This window comes from Sciurus carolinensis, chromosome 13 (assembly GCF_902686445.1).
Source record: "Sciurus carolinensis chromosome 13, mSciCar1.2, whole genome shotgun sequence".
In the NCBI taxonomy this organism is placed as follows: Eukaryota; Metazoa; Chordata; class Mammalia; order Rodentia; family Sciuridae; genus Sciurus; species Sciurus carolinensis.
Window position 1 is genome coordinate 75,491,642 of NC_062225.1, and position 16,230 is coordinate 75,507,871.

The 16,230-nt window shown below is 39.9% G+C and overlaps 1 protein-coding gene across 7 annotated transcripts in view; it reads right to left on the reverse strand.

The window, feature by feature from the left end:
- The window catches only part of Ncoa1 (nuclear receptor coactivator 1), a 246,712-nt gene extending 231,270 nt beyond the window's left edge, over window positions 1-15,442 (reverse strand). For 6 of the 7 annotated variants that reach the window (XR_007104622.1, XM_047522264.1, XM_047522261.1 and 3 more), the window contains exon 1: window positions 15,068-15,442. The gene's annotated coding sequence lies outside the window, so the exon portion shown is untranslated. Of the gene's footprint in view, window positions 1-14,491; window positions 14,610-15,067 lie in introns of those variants that run through there. The other variant, XM_047522262.1, reaches the window with a different exon arrangement.
- Window positions 15,443-16,230: the final 788 nt, after the last annotated feature.

Here is a 16,230-nt window from a genome sequence, read left to right on the forward strand (position 1 = left end):
CAGTCAACTAAGACCCAATATTCTATACCATGCAATGTGGTCACAAAATTTTGATCCAGAAAAATTTTCAAAGCAAGGGTTTCCCAAAATTAAGTTCAGTTATAAAATTACCTCAATTAAGCACCCAAAGAGAATTCAACTGAGCCATGACCACCCAGCTCACTAATGACTAGGGCAGCTCTACAGAGCTTTAATATAAGGCAATTAAATGTCCAGGGATATATGTAAAAAAATATATGTAGAATATGAGTTTTGAAGTAGTAGATTTCATATCTTTCTGAAATAAGTAATGGAGTCAGCTGTCTACCAAAATCATTTCTAATTAGCATAAATACAACCACAGCATAATCATATAACAGACAGGAAGTAATCAGAACAAGGAAAAAAACAAGCAACCCCAATAGGAAAATCAACAAATATGAACAGGAGAAACTTAGCAGGGGGAATTCAATATATAGCAAATATTTGGTATTTGATAACTCCACTGATAGGGACCTGGAAATTACAAAGTTGTATTATTTCTACTTATCAGATAGATTAAACCAGAAATGACTGAGAATATAAAGAGCTGACAGAGATGGGGGGGAAAGCAGAACTGTTATATACTATTGGTGAAAATGTAAATTGCTATCGCTTTAGGGGGTGACAATTTAAAAGGACATCAATTTTTATAAGTGTATACTCAATAATTCCATAGGTATATACCCATATATGTGCAACAAATAAAAATAGGATGTTTATGAAACATATTTTCCAACAACAAAAAACTAGATATCAAAATGTCCATCAAAAGACAGATGGTCAAATAAATTATAGAATACACATCTAATGTAATGCTAAGCAGCCATTAAAAAAATAAAATGGCCCCTTAAGTTTAAAAAGTCAATAACAGTTAAGGTAAGAATCCTTGATGTGTGCACGTATGTATGTGTATATGTGAGAGGGATAGAGATGTGCCAACAGGGATCTGGATTAGTCAAGACTCTGTTCCAAAACCAATTCAAACTAGCACAAGCAAGTTAGGCAACTGATCTGTTCATTTAACTGAAAAGTATAGGACAGATCTAATTTCAGGTACAACTGGACCCAAAGGAGTGGATGGCTCCCCATGCTCATGTATGCAAGCATGTAAGAGTGTGAGTGTGAGAGAGAAAATGAGTCTGTCTCAGTCAGGCTGTGCATGTTGGCCTCGTTCTTTCCCATAGCAGATGGGTTACCTTCTCCATTCAGTTTAGCAACTCCAATGAGATGAGCCTGTCCCTCATCCTAAATGTTTTTCACTGTCTGGGAAGGGGTCTGAACCTGCTTTGGTCACATGGTCATCCTGTAACAATCACAATGTCTAAGGAAATGGGGTATCATGACAGACCAAGCCTAAATGCATGCCTGTCCCTTGGTCAAAGGGAAGGACACTGTAAACTAAAATTTTTTTAAATGGGTGAAAAGGATTACTAAACAGCCTAAATTAATAAGTACTATATTGTTCACTTTTGACTTTCACCTTCCAACTATATATACTTGCATTCCTTATTAGAATATATACATATATATATATATGTATGTATGTATATATATATACACATGGTTTACTTTTGAATTTGAAAAAAGGAAAAAATACTGGAATGCATTAAAAAAGAAATACCAAAGTCTAAAAAGTTCAGAGTTGATGAATTTACAAATGAAACTGGGGTGGAAGGGAGCCTCATGGATAAATAAGGATCTAGGTTTCCTAGTTCTGCATACTTGGCCAATATGTTAACAACTACCCAACAGTCCTTACCAAGCCAAGCATCAGAAAAGCAAACAAAAAAATGGAGAATAGAGTCAGGTAAAGTAATTCGCACCTGAAATTCCAGCAATCTAGGAGGCTGAAGCAGGAGGATTTCAAGTTCAAGGTCAGCCCAGACAACTTAGTGAGAGTGCCTTAAAATAAAAAAATAAAAAGGGCTGGGGATGTAGCTTAATGGAATGAACATCAGTGTTCAATCCCCAGTACCACAAAATAAATGAATAAAATTTGTTTAAAGGAGAACACAGATTTTAATTAATTAGCAATGTTGAAAGTGATGGGGAAAAGACCTCCAGAGGCAATATGGAGAATTTTACTTGAAAGTCTCTGACAGCAAAAACTCTATACTTGTATCCGAGAGCCCTTTACTCACTCACTCTCTTTTCTCACCCTATAATTTCACCAAACAGTATACATAGGAAAGTTCTGGCTCTGTTACCCTGAAGCCAAGTACCTACTATGTGTTTCAAATATCAATTCTAATGAGTGTCAAACTAAAACAAATATTAATACCTACTTCTAAAGTAGAGGGGTTGGTGTTTAAAGTAAAATTCCTCCTCTACTTGTCCAAGGGTTACCCTCAGCACTTATAAGTTCTTTTCACAAATTTAATAATAATAATTCCACTTATACCAACATAAAAAGCAATTCCTCTGCTTTTCAGTGACTTTGGGGCCTACCAATTTTGCTATTCGTCTCTCTACAGAAAATCAATTCTTCTATGGTGAGGTAAAAACTTTACTGCTCACCAAAATTCATGTTCATATCCACATTTCCTAGCCTTTAAATAGTGCTCTATGACTACTTCTGGCCAATGGGCTGTAAGAAGAAATGATGTGGGTCACTTTCTATTCACTTCTGTGAATAGAAATGTACTTTCTATTGTAGAACATACACCAAGCCTACTTTATTAACTACAGAATCCTTTCTTCATGTACTATGGGACTATGTCATAAGCATCATTCTAAATTCTACAAATCTAATCCAAATCCACTTCTTTCAGGAAGACAACCCGACCACGATAGGCTCCTAGCATCATCAGTAACTTATGGACATACAATGTGAGTGGAGCACTATGAAAGCAATGCAGTACAAACTAGTATGAAATAATCTCTACCCTCTATAATCTACATTCTGACTGGAGTGCAGGGAAACAGGTAAAAACAGAAACAAGTATTCATAACAATAAATTTCAAACAAGTGCTAAAAATAGTGCTATAGGAGTTTCCATATATCTCAGCAATTAAGTCATACATCCCATGTGACATCTTTTGTACTGTTTCATATTTTTTAAATGCATATATGATTTAAAGTAAATAAGATTCCCTACAGGGATTATAATTTTTGGGGGGTGGGTACTGGGGATTGAACTCAGGGGCACTTAACCACTGAGACACATTCCCAGCCCTATTTTGTATTTTGTTTAGAGGCAGGGTCTCACTGAATTGCTTAGCATCTTGCTTTTTGCTGAGGCTGACTTTGAACATGTTATCCTCCTGCCTTTGCCTCCAGGGTCCAGCCAATTATAATCTTCTTGAAGGGCAGGAACCATAAAATACAACTTCATGGTGAACCATATTACCAAACACCAAGTATTTCATAAAAACATATCTTCTAGTATGAAGAATATGCTGATAAATTAAAACAGAAATGTAGTAATACTTATAATATTAGAAATTCATCTCTCCTGCACAAATAAGAAGAGAAAGGAAGGAACACAAGCTCTTTTACCCATGACAGGTAGAGTTCTACACCACAGAACAATGACTCACTAGGCTATCCCAGACACCTGAACACAGCCCTTCAAAACCAACTCTTTATGTTGTAGAACAAAACATTCTCCAAGCAAAATCTGATTTCCTATTCAATTCCCCAAATATCCTGCAACCACTAAAGAGAATCCCTAGATTATCAGTGAGTATTCCAGACACAGACACACACACACACACACACACACACACACACACATGCACACACACACACTATTTCTCTAAGTATATTCATAAGTAGCATTATTTTAATCAACATGACTTGCCAAATATGTGTGTGAGACACTGCAGAGGACACAATGTAAATCAAGATCTCTTTCTGCCATGCTTATACCCTAATGTGGGTATGGGACACAGAAAAACAAAAAGTTATACACAGTACAAGGCTATATTATTTAATAGCAAATGAATAATAAGGAAAATAAATACTGAGCATTCACAGAAGGAACAGAATACTTTTAAATCTTATATTCTGAACACTTAACAAGCAAGGTGATATCTAACTTGAGCCTTCAAGAATAGGCAGAATATCTAGAGGTAGAAACTAGAATAAGGGAGAACATTCCAGGGAAAAGAATATGTAACAGGGTATATAAACCCTAGTGATATTCAGGGGACAATAAACTGACGATTTTAAACAGTCTACTGGGGGACACTAATGGACAATGAGGCCAGAAAAGCAAACTGATGCCAAATACTGGAAAGCTTTAAATGGCAGATTAAGGAACAACTTTATCTTGACAGAAATGAGGAAATATTGAAGGTTTTTAGCAAAGTAACAAAACAAAAGTAAAAATTAGGAAGATCATTCTAAAATAAAATTTCGCACAGACTGAAGAAGAAATGCACTGGGGACTATGGGACAACTTTAGATACTACCTTAATAAACAGGCCTGAATTAGAAAGATGTCAGTCAAGAGAAAAGGAAACCAATCTAAGGAGCTATAGAAGTTGCAAAATATATTTAGCATATGTCAAGTCAGACCCCAAGGAATCTAGAAAGCAGAGATTCAGATGCTAAAGAAGTGTTAAAAGCACGGCATCTGTGAATCCCACCCCACATATGACACTGGGCTCTTCTACACATACAGACATTACACTCATACAGTACGTCCATCCACTCCTTTTTATTGGGGCTAGGGAGCTTGAGGGAGGAAATGATATATAAAAGTAACCAAGTATAAAGGGCCAGGTAATTGTGCAACAAAAAGAGCTCAAACACCTATACAGGCCAAACACACTGCAATCACATCTATTGCAAAATGGAAAAACAGACTGCAAATCCAGTCATACTGCGGGCTTCAGTTATGACATCAGATACATCCATTAAATTTGGCAAGAGGGCAAGACTGCATCAATGAAGTTACTGAGGTCCAAAACCTCAACAACAGAGATTCTTAACCTCTGGGGGAGGTCATGGATCCCTTTTGGAATTTGGTGAAATCTACAGAACCTCTCTGAGAAACGCAGAGATTCACTAAATTTTACGCGTAATTTCAAAGTGTTTATAGACCTCCCCTAAAGTCAAACTAGAGTCTTAGTCCATGAACTCCAGGTCAAGATTTCTTGCTGTGGAATAGTGATAACTATTTTTACCACATACCCAACAGCTCAAAAGGTCTTACATAGGAGGTCATATGTATTTATTTATAATTTATATACATTGCACACCAAACCAATAAATTATGTACTGTGTAAAGCATACACAAAAATGAAAACTAAAAAAATGATATATGACAAAATAAACCAATTTTTAAACACTTATTTTACTTATTGATGATATAAAGGTCTTGTATCCTTTCTAACACTGTTATTAATTCTACTACTTTTGGCAATAGTACTGTTTTTTTGTTTGTTTGCTTGTTTGTTTTTTAGTTGTTTTGCATTTTTGGTACTGGGGGAACTGAACCCAGGGTTACTCAACCACTGAGCTACATCCCCAGCCCTATTTTGTATTTTATTTAGAGACAGGGTCTCACTGAGTTGCTTAGCCCCTCGCTTTTGCAGAGGTTGGCTTTGAACTCTCGATCCTCCTGCCTCAGCCTCCCTAGCTTATGATTGAACATGGTTTGTCACTTTCATACTTTGTAATACTGCAACTTGTGGGTCTGGTTCTAAATTTAGCTCATTTTTATAATAACTATTTTACTTTTAATGGTTAGCACAGCTGAAAAACATACTTTACAAAGATGAGTAAGATCAATAGAACTGCATTACAGGCTGCACTGAATAAAACATGATATTCAATGGCAATCCCATTCACTATTTATGTAACAATTTTGGCTAAAATGCAGCTACTTCATTTCTATATTTCCTGATGGCAATCAGTCATTGTACAAAATGATCAGATGGCATTGCGTTGCCTTTTTATATTTTCAGCAGATGGGCTCAAAACAACAAAACACCTCTTTTAACAAGGTGTTAAACCTTTTAACAAGGTTTGAACAAACAAAAAATACTTTGTTTCCAAATTTAAGTGTACATATCTAAAAATTCCTATAGTTAACAAGCATCCTTGTCAGCAACTAAATCCAAATAACACATTTGGATTTCATATATCTTCTCCCCACAACACTGAAATTTGTTTTGTTGTGAAAGGTAATTACTTTCTGAGTCACTGTTAGGAATGTACCATTATCTTAAAGGGGCAGATTAAAAGTATTTATTTGCTAAGTAGCATACAACTCACATCCATGTCTCCCAGCAAATGTTAGCAAATTGGGGACATCTGTCTTTTGTGAAAGAATGAGTAAGTCATCTTTAAGTTAAAGAATTCTTAAGTCCTTTGCCTCACAATGACCAGTTAACCTCAATGAAATATTATATCAAAAAAAAGCTGCATGGTGGCTCCCTACTGCAATACAAATTAGTGTTAAGAATCAACCATTTAGGGGCTGGGGCTGTAGCTCAGTGGCAGAGCGCTAGCCTGGCATGTGTGAGGCACTGGGTTCAATCCTCAGCACCACATAAAAATAAATAAATAAAAGTATGCTGTCCATCTACAACAAAAAAAGTTTGTTTTTTTTTTTTTAAATCAACCACTTAAAATAGTAAATTTTGGGGCTGGGGCTGTGGCTCACTGGCAGAGCACTTGCCTAGCATGTGTAAGGCACTGGGTTCAATCCTCAGCACCAAGTAAAAATAAGTAAATAAAATAAAGGCATAAACACACATTCTCTCTCCCTCTCTCCCTCTCTCCCTCTCTCTCTCTCTCTTTAAAACATAAAATAATAAATTTAAAAATCCAATTACCCAAACTTCAGTAAACTGGAAAACATCACCAGAGACTGATAGTGAAGAAACTTCCTCACACACCTCTCATATTTCTGCCACTTACCAGATAATGTAATGTAAACCCTACTTTAGGCACCACTGCTCTAACTGTACCTGGGCTCCCAAAGTCAAGACTCTCTCTCTTTGCCTTCCAATCAATTTCCCTTGTATGCTATCAGAGTTTAAAGGGCTTATCTTTAAAGGTATTCCAATTATATTGTAACCGTCTCTGAATTACCACCAGTTTGACAAAAGACAAACTGCAGCACATTCTGTGACACCAGTTGTTTTCCCCAGCGTTCCCTCAGTGTATTGTTGGCTATGGGCATCAGTCAAATAATAGGGCTGGAACAAGGTCCAAGACTCTTCATGACATATCCTGCCTTAAATCCTTTTTTGGAACATGACAGGGCATAAATACATCAGAAAATAAATCATGAACTATATTGAGAGCCAGGGCTTCCAACTTGTATGACCAATCTCACTTATACAGTCAGTTACACTTATATTTATACAAAGGAGATGACATTTGTACACTGAAATAACAAGCCCAATGCCTCATCTTAAGAATGTCAAATGATAATACACTATTTAAAAGAACAGCTACTGCTTTAAATTAAAAGAAAAAAGTATAAGGCAGTGAAAAAGATTTTATACTAACTTCTATTAAAAAAAAAACACATAATCTGTTTTTATATATACATAAAAATGAGTGAATAAGTTCCCAGTGTGATAAGCTTTACACATGGAATCATTTCAAAAAGTATGAAAATATAAAATTTGGGGAGTAAAACCTGCCAAGAAAAGATCCACATAAATTTGGAAACTGACATTTCTCATTTTCGTCCAGATCTACATACTTACTACATACTGCTCCCACCACCTCCCCACATAAAAATCCTTCAGTGTCTTGTGACCGCACCCAGAACATCTGCTTCTCTCTCCCTTCATCTAATGCCACACTCCTCCTTGCACTTTCCCCTTCACTTCTTCCTGAGTAACCCCAAGCATTCCTGTCCTTTCTTCTTTGCTGTTTAATCTTCCTGAATATACCGTTCTCCTCACTGACCCTTATAGAAAGGTTTCTGTCCTTCAATGCTCTTGTCCACCACCAAGACCTTGTGAAAGGTGCCCTCATCTCTCTCAAGTGAAAATATTAGCTCTCTGTCCCTGAATCCTCAAAGTACACTACTATTGTAGTATGTCTCTCACAGCACTCATCACATTTAATTACTACTACAGGTATTTGTGTGTTTGTCTTATCACCTCTCTCAGGTCATAATCTCTTTAAGAATAGAATCTATATCTTATTGTTTTACTTCCTTATCTTTTAATAGCATAGCACCTTGAACAAAGTATGTACTCCTATAACCACAACGTCAATGAATGATTGAGTGGTTACTTAGAAATTCAATTACAAACTTCCTGTACCACCTAGAACAGAGAGGGAGGTATGACTTAAGACTCTGTGGAACAAATAACTTTTCCCTGGTTTTCTACAAGCAGACTCATCAAAGTAAAGCCAGTATTACACATACAGATGCTTTCAAAAATCAAGGACATTTCACCCTTTAGCTATCTGGTAAAATATAGTGTGACATCTTTATATACAGACATACACCCACAACAGAACATCTTCTACTATTAAACAGTCAAATCTAGGTTTGATAATAAAAGTACGTAAGGATTTTAACCATATAGGCAGAACAAAATTTAAGATATATTAGTACTATCAAAATATGATAAACCATTCAACATACAAGTGGAAGTACAGAGAATGACCTATTTGTTCCAAAAGGAAGGAAACACACTAAGCCTTAGGTTTTAAATACTAACAAAACTTGAGAGGCTGAATTTTATGGCTAAGAATCCAAAACCAACCATTCAAAGATAAGCTTACCTGGACTGAAGCACTAAAGAATCAACATTACTAAAGTACAAAGGTGAGCCCAGAAACAGCACAAGAATCTTAAAGTGACATTTTCATTAAGTAACTAGTATATATGACTCCCAGTTCATCAGAATGGAACAAGATGGCAGGCGTTTCCATAAAACATGTATGGAACAGAAAGCAAGTCCAGAAACAAAAAAAGAGTGTCCTAACGTGGCCAGGTATGGCAGACACACTTGGAGAGAAGCCAACTTAAAGGTGTGAATGTGATTTCTTGTTATAAGACTTGGATTCAAACAATATTCCTATCACCTACAAGCTGTGCAATCTTACACAAGTCACTTAACTTCCCTGAGTCTTGTTTCCTCATTTATAAAATACAGTATGTAGAGCTAGCTTAGTAACTGGCTCAGAGCAAGACTCAATAAATATTCGCTGATTCTGAATAGGAGCCACACAAGAAAAGCAGACATTTCTCTCTAGACATTTTTGTAGTTTTTGAGAGAATGTTCTTAATTAATTCCTAGTTAATACTTTTATAATATTTAAAAATCAATCTTTGATCAAAAATTAAAAATACAGTTGCCTTTCAGTATCTGTGGGGAATTGGTTCCAGAAACCCCTGTGTATACCAAAATCTGTGAATGCTCAAGCTCCTTATATAAAATGGCACAGTATTTGCACATAACATATATGCATCCTCCTGTATACTTTAAATCATCTCTAGACTACTTACAGTACCTACTACAATGGAAATGCTATGTAAACGGCTGTTGCAATATATTGTTTAGGGAATAATGACAAGGAAAAAAGCCAGTCCATGTTCAGTACTCACCGAATTTTTTTCCAAATGTTTTTAAGAAGCAGTTGTTTTAACCTGAGGACATTAGACTGGCTACTTTCCTCCTAGCTCAAAGATTACTCAAACATTTAGTAGAATTCTGAATATTTAAAATCAAATATAATTTGCTAGATTTAGTTTTCTCATCTATAATATTAAGATTGTTGTTCTAAATGACCCCTAAGTCTCCTTTATTCTAAATGTTATGGCTCATACAATCTAAAGGATTTTCCAGTCTAATTAGAAAAGTCAACATGAAAAAAAGAGAAAAAAAGAGGGAAGAAGGGAAGGAAGGGAGGGAAAAAGGAAAGGAAGGAGGGAGAAAGAAAAGGAGAATGAAAAAAGAGGTTGGTGTCTCATGCCTATAATTCCAGTGACTCTAGAGGCTGAGGTAGAAGAATAGGAAGCCTGAGGTCAACCTGGGCAACTCAGCAAGACCCGTCTCAAAATAAAAAAATAAAAAGTGTTGATGATGTATCTCAGTGATAGAGCACCCTGGGTATCAGAAAAAAATGAGAAAGTTAAGAAGAAGGGGACAGAGGGAGATAGGTAGGTTTATTATGTAAAACAAACCTGAGTAAGTAATGCTAAAGGAGTGATAAAAATCAAACTTCCTGGAGAATATACCTGCTTTGCCTCTGTTTTTGAAGGTCAAAAAACAAAAGGAAAAGAAAATACAATTTAAGAAAACGAAACATGCAAACACAAAGACACAAGATAACTATTGATGATTATACTACTGTCTTCACTTGGAACACTTTACTGTTTACAAAGCATATGCCATCTACAGCAAATTTTCTGAAATGGGAAATAGAAGCTGTTTAAATGATTTACAACTGGATAAATTTGCAGAGTTCTTCACTAAAAACAATAACATCAAATAACATTTTAGAAAGGGATTTTTTTCAGCATTTATATTTAGATGAATTAGAGAGGGTAATGTATGCAGACAAACAGCTATACTTACAAATCACATAATTTTAGCACAAAAAGAAACGTGACATCAGATCAACATACTCGTTTAATGATAAAGAAACTCGGGCCCCCAGAGTTAATGTGACTCTTATTACTCCACATTTAAAGTGACAAGAGGACCAGATTACAGAACCAGAAATAAGGGGAGAAATCTGAATAATTAGAAAGAAAAGAATCAGAGGATGTGGTGATTGATTCACTAGTGAAATGCCCACTTGTTAGTAATTTATTAATGCCTCACTATGTGCTAGTTGTATGATAAACATCTTATTATTTCATGTAAGCTAATTTTTTTAAATCCAATAATATGAAATACATTATTCCAATTTTATAAATGAAAACCTCAGGTTTAAATACCCAAGATTTATCAATTAAGTATCTGGAAGAGCCAAGAAGTCAAAGCTCCATTTCTAAAAGCAGATTAAAAATTGCCTCGAAATTATAAGCCAAAAGGGTAAAAATGAAGTGTCACTCTGGGAAAATTGGATAATCCAGTGTTATTAGAATGCTTATCCTAATGATGAGATTTCAGTCTGTGCTTGCACCTATTTTTTATCAGTTTGTCCTCTCTCTTCCTAATGGTCTGGTTCAGGGCCACTCAATAAAACCAAAAGTCCCCACCCTCCACACTGAAACATACCCAGGGCAGGGTAGAGATGAGAATAAAATATTACCTAAAATGAGGTGACTAGACTGGTTAATTTCAAGTCTTCAATAACTCCTGAAGGGACTACAGCTTCTATTTTGGTGTAAGCTACTTATCTTTTAAATATGATGACTTTACTAAGCTTTTCTAAAAGCCTATTACTTCAAAGAATCTCAAAAATACCACATTGTGGATGGGTTATCAGGGAGGGAACAAGGATACAACCCTGTGCTTGCACTTATGGAACTGGTCTTGCATGTTAGTGTCAGTGTTTTATGATAACTTCCCTTATTCAGCTATACATCTAGCCAGCAGAAATACAAAATATCATTTCTACGCTGTATGCTAATCCAAGTACTATATACTTACAAACTATTTTCCAGAATTAGGCTATAAAAAATAATCCGTACATCCTTAAATTAATAATAATAGTACCCAGTTGCCACTAGGCCACTGTATGACTTCTGACACCATATGTTGAGGGAAAGGTACAGTCTAACTAAAACATAAAGGAGAGAGAAGGAAGATTTGAAATACCTAGATATCACCTTCAAGAGGTAAGAAAAAGGCCTAAGACCATGAAGTCTATTCTCCATGGCCAATGACCAAAGTATAAGCTACTGGTTAACATGAGGGAGAAACAATCAAGTTCTTTCCTATAATCTAATCTGTCCAAATAGACAGGAACATTATATAAGGTGGGGAGAATTCTTTATGGTTCTGCAACCCAGACTAGATACAGGGCTGTGCCATCAAACTCCTGAAACACAAGTCTTTTATCCAAACCCACACCCACCTCGGCATCCAATATTTGCAGGTAATACAGAAAAGTGCCCACCATGACATTTTTGGACATCTGCCAGTAAAGTAAAGGATGGCCCTCTGAGAATTCCTGTGATTATCATATTTAGAAGGCAAAATCATTGCCAAGACAATAATGAGCATCCTGGGGATCTCCTACACTCCATGACTTAGGGGATTCTACTCAGTGTTGTGTACTTGTATTGACCTCCCATCCCTGCCCTAAAATGAAAGTTAAATTAGGCCATGTGGCTTAAGGCCAAAAACTCCATAAGATATGCAACATTACATTCAAATAATGTTAAGTCCTTGAGAGATGGGGCCAAAAAAACACAAACTAAAATAAGAAACAGAGACAGTATCTAAGAGAAGGAATATAAAATTGATGACAACTGAGCAAGGAGAGCTATAATGTCCTAAAAAATAAAAAAATTAAAAAAAAATATATATATATATCACAGTCTGATAAATAGAAAAAAAAAAGATTTTCAAGGGATGTCTAAAATACTCTCTCCTACTCTACCTTTCAGCACTTCCATACCACCCTTATCACTTACTAGACATTTAGTTCTAGTGAAGACCACTCACTAAATTAGCAGGGTCAAGAGGACAAGCAGAAAATACTTCATCCTAGGAACATCTTTAAATAATTTAGACTTGTTGACCACCTTTCTTTATAGAGTAAATGCATGAAATTTGCCAACACTTTCACAATATAATCAGTCAGCACCATAGCAACCAAATCCTCTGCCCACCAAAAGATTAATACATATACAGAAAACAGAAAATTCAGCAAAATATACAGTGTGACCCAAGACTCCCTAACAGTTAAATGTCTGAAGTAGTAGCAGTATCTTCATATCACACCCACTTCATGTTACCCTTACAGCTTCCTGGCATAAGCAAGTTCTTGGGATTATACAAACTGCTGCTTCTGTTTCCATTCCAGATTTCTAGAAATGAAACCCTGGAATTGAGGGAGAAAGAAAAACAAATGCTGGCAGAAAGAGGGAGGAAAGTGCATTGTCTATATAATCCCAGTTTAAGTGGAACAATCACCATTAGTTCCATCAAGCACTGTTTTTCAATAAAACCACTTACCCAAAAATGCAGATCTAAAACACTCCTTTGACTTAAAACACACCAAAAAGCAATTTAGTATACACAATCTTAAAAATTTTCTCAGAAATAAGGAAACGATCAACTATAATATATAAAATTCAAATTTGCACCTTATAAACCAAAGTTCATTGGGGGATAAATAAGTAGTGCAAAATGTCTACAAAAATCAAACCAAATACCTGTTCTTATAAGCAGTAGCCCTCTATTTTCTCTCCAAACATTCCCTATTCAGGCCCCTTTTTTGACCCACTACTCCCTAAGTATAAAGCCTGAATAAGAAATGGAAAGAAAACAGCAGATATTTGTTCACAAAACCAACTTAAACCTTTCCACAAAGTACAGGAGATAAAGTAGAAACACTTCCATTTTACAGTTTACGACAAATTGCTCAAAGAATGCCTATCTAGTAAGCTGAATCAAACCCCACTGCTACCTTTAACCCAAAACTACTTCAAGTTCAAGAGCCAAAAAAACCGAGCAAATACGCAAATCCTTTTTTTTTTTTTTTTTTCACATTATTCCCAACGTGAAGAAATTCGACCCCCTTCCTACATCACAGCTTCTGTGAAACTAGCAGAGAGGCCCCTTTGGCCAACTTTTTTTTTAAAGACTAACCTCCAACCAATTCCCGAAGCAAAGTGGAGACGAACCTCAAATTTAACCCTTAAAATCCCCCCTGCAACTGTCCAATACCTAAGCTTCAAGGCAGTAATGCCTTACACGAACACTTGAATTTTCTTCATCATTTATGTCTAAGCATCATGCCTCACAAATCACGGCCAAAGAGATTCCTCTTGGCATCCACTGAGGGTGCTGGGGCCGCAATTCACTCGAGGTCCAACATCGTATTCGACATTAAAAATTCACTATCTCAAAAGAAAAAGTGTCACCTTCTCCGCAAGGACACCTGCCTCTTCAACGCCTCTACAACGAACGAGAAGAGAACAGGGCAAGAAAGGCTGACAGTCTCTCCTGTTTAAAGTTTTCCTCCCCACCAAACTCTACGACCACAGCACCGCGGCCTGTCCTTGTCACACAGGCTGTACTGTCAACCCCTCCGTTCTCCTCCAACATCGTTAGACTAGGCAGTGTCTGGCCCATGGGAGTGACTGGTTTATCTTAAAAAAAAAAAAAAAAAAAAAAAAGGAAAGAAAGAAAGAAAGAAAAAAAGCCACCATAGCCAGGTAGTAAGACCCTGGTGTCCAATTTCTCCATGTCTCTTCCAAGAGACCAGAGAGCTCGAGTTCTGTCGCTGACCACTAACCAACCCCACCTCCCAATCATCTAGTCAACACGTTTGCTTCCCTTCCTAGGTCCTTTCGGGCAGAATCCCAAGAAAGGGATTTCCAACCCCAGGAAAATTGGCTTATCCACCCTTTTCTACCTCCGAAGTCCCTGGTCCCGGGCAGAGAAAGGCGAGAGCGCTGGGGCTAAGCAGAAGTGCCGTCGAAGGCTGGGCCCACGCAGAGGCATGCCACGGTCGCCCCCATTTCGCGGTGCAGGCGAACGAGACTGGGAGAGGTTGGCGGGCTGGCCAAGGTCACGGTGCTCGTCGGGGCCGAGGGGCGCCCGCGCTGACTTCCGGCTCCCCCTCTCCGCGGCGGCTCGGGGCGCCCGCTCCCCACCCGGCCCGCGCGGCGCAGCCTCGCGCGTCCTCCGCGGATGCTCGCCCTCGGCTAACTAGGGCAACTGGGAGAGAGGCGCAGGGAAGGCGCTCTGCAGCGAGCTCCCTCGCCGGGAGCAGCCCCCAGCTGGTGCCGGTGACAGCTGCGACCTCGGCCCCTCCAGCAGCGCCAGGCCAGGAGGGGAACTCGGGGAAAGTGGGAGGGGGAGATGGAACCGAGAGAAAGGCGAGCAGGGGCGGAGGGCGCCAGCTGCTCCCCGCCCCCTAGGGCCTCGGCGGCCGCGCGGCTCGTGACAGCTGCACCCACCGCGAGGCTCCGCGCCCGCCGCCACTCACCTGCCGCCGTCGCTGCCGCCTCTGGGCCGCGCTCACGGGCGCCGCGCTCGTCCGCGACCGTAGCAGCGCCGCCGCGGCCTCCGCCGCTCCTCCGCCCGGCGCCCGGCCCCCGGGGCCCAGGCGGCTGCCGCCGCGGCTCTCCGGCCCCCTCCTCGGGAGCACGGATCCCCTCGCAGGGGGATGCAGAACGACCCCAGCGCAGGCTCTGCCCGAAGGAGCAGCGGTGAGCAGGCGACCGAGGCGCTCGAGGCCGCGGTCCAGCCGTCGGAGGACAGGGCTCGGCAAATAGCGTCAGTCTCCTGCTCGCCTGGCCTGAAGAACAGGCATTTCAGCCGCTCTCCGCGGCCGCCATGTTCTCCTCCTCCTCGGCCGCCGCCGCCGCCACCGCCCCCCGCTCGCGGCCCCGCCCCCTCCGCGCCCCGCCCCGCCCCGCCCCGCCCGCTCCGGGCCGCCCCGCCCCGCCCCGCCCTCCCGCCCGCCGCCAGCCCCTGCCGGCTCCCGCCCGCCGGGCCAGGGCGCCACGGTGCCCGCGAGCTCCGACGGTGCGCCCGGGGCAGCGCGCCCTCACCTACCCGCCCGACCTGCGGAGCGAGAAGCCGCCCCGCGCCCTCTGCCGGCTGCAGGTCCGCCCCGGCCCGGGTCCTAACGAAGTGTGGGAAAGGAGGCCCGAACTCTTCCCTGCCGGGCCCTCCCCTCGGGGCGGTCCTCTGCCCGCTGCCGGGAAGCGGCCTCCAACCCCAGGGTGCCCCAGCCCGGGCCGCCCGGCCTGCACCTTCCCGCTGCTCTTTTATCTTTCAGAGAAGCCTGTAGAGCGGCCAGAGGCCCTGTGGACAAGGGAGGAGTAGGCTCTGTGCCTGTCTCTCCACTAATGTGTTGTATTAGTTTGAGTGAGACACATCCCGCGGGCCTCGTTTTTTATTCTGCAAAATTGGGAGGTGGTTGTCTAGATGATTTCACAGACTATTAGACAAGGGAAAAGAAAGATCATCTACCCCCTTCATTTTACAGATGAAAAGATCTGACTGACACGTCTGGATCTGCAATTGCATGAATTACCCAAAATACCTGTCATTCACAGATCTTTTCCCTCGAGGGGGCCCACACCTTTCTTCTTTTCTATCTTCTCTTCTTATTCTATAATGGAAGTGCTACTTCCAAAAGTA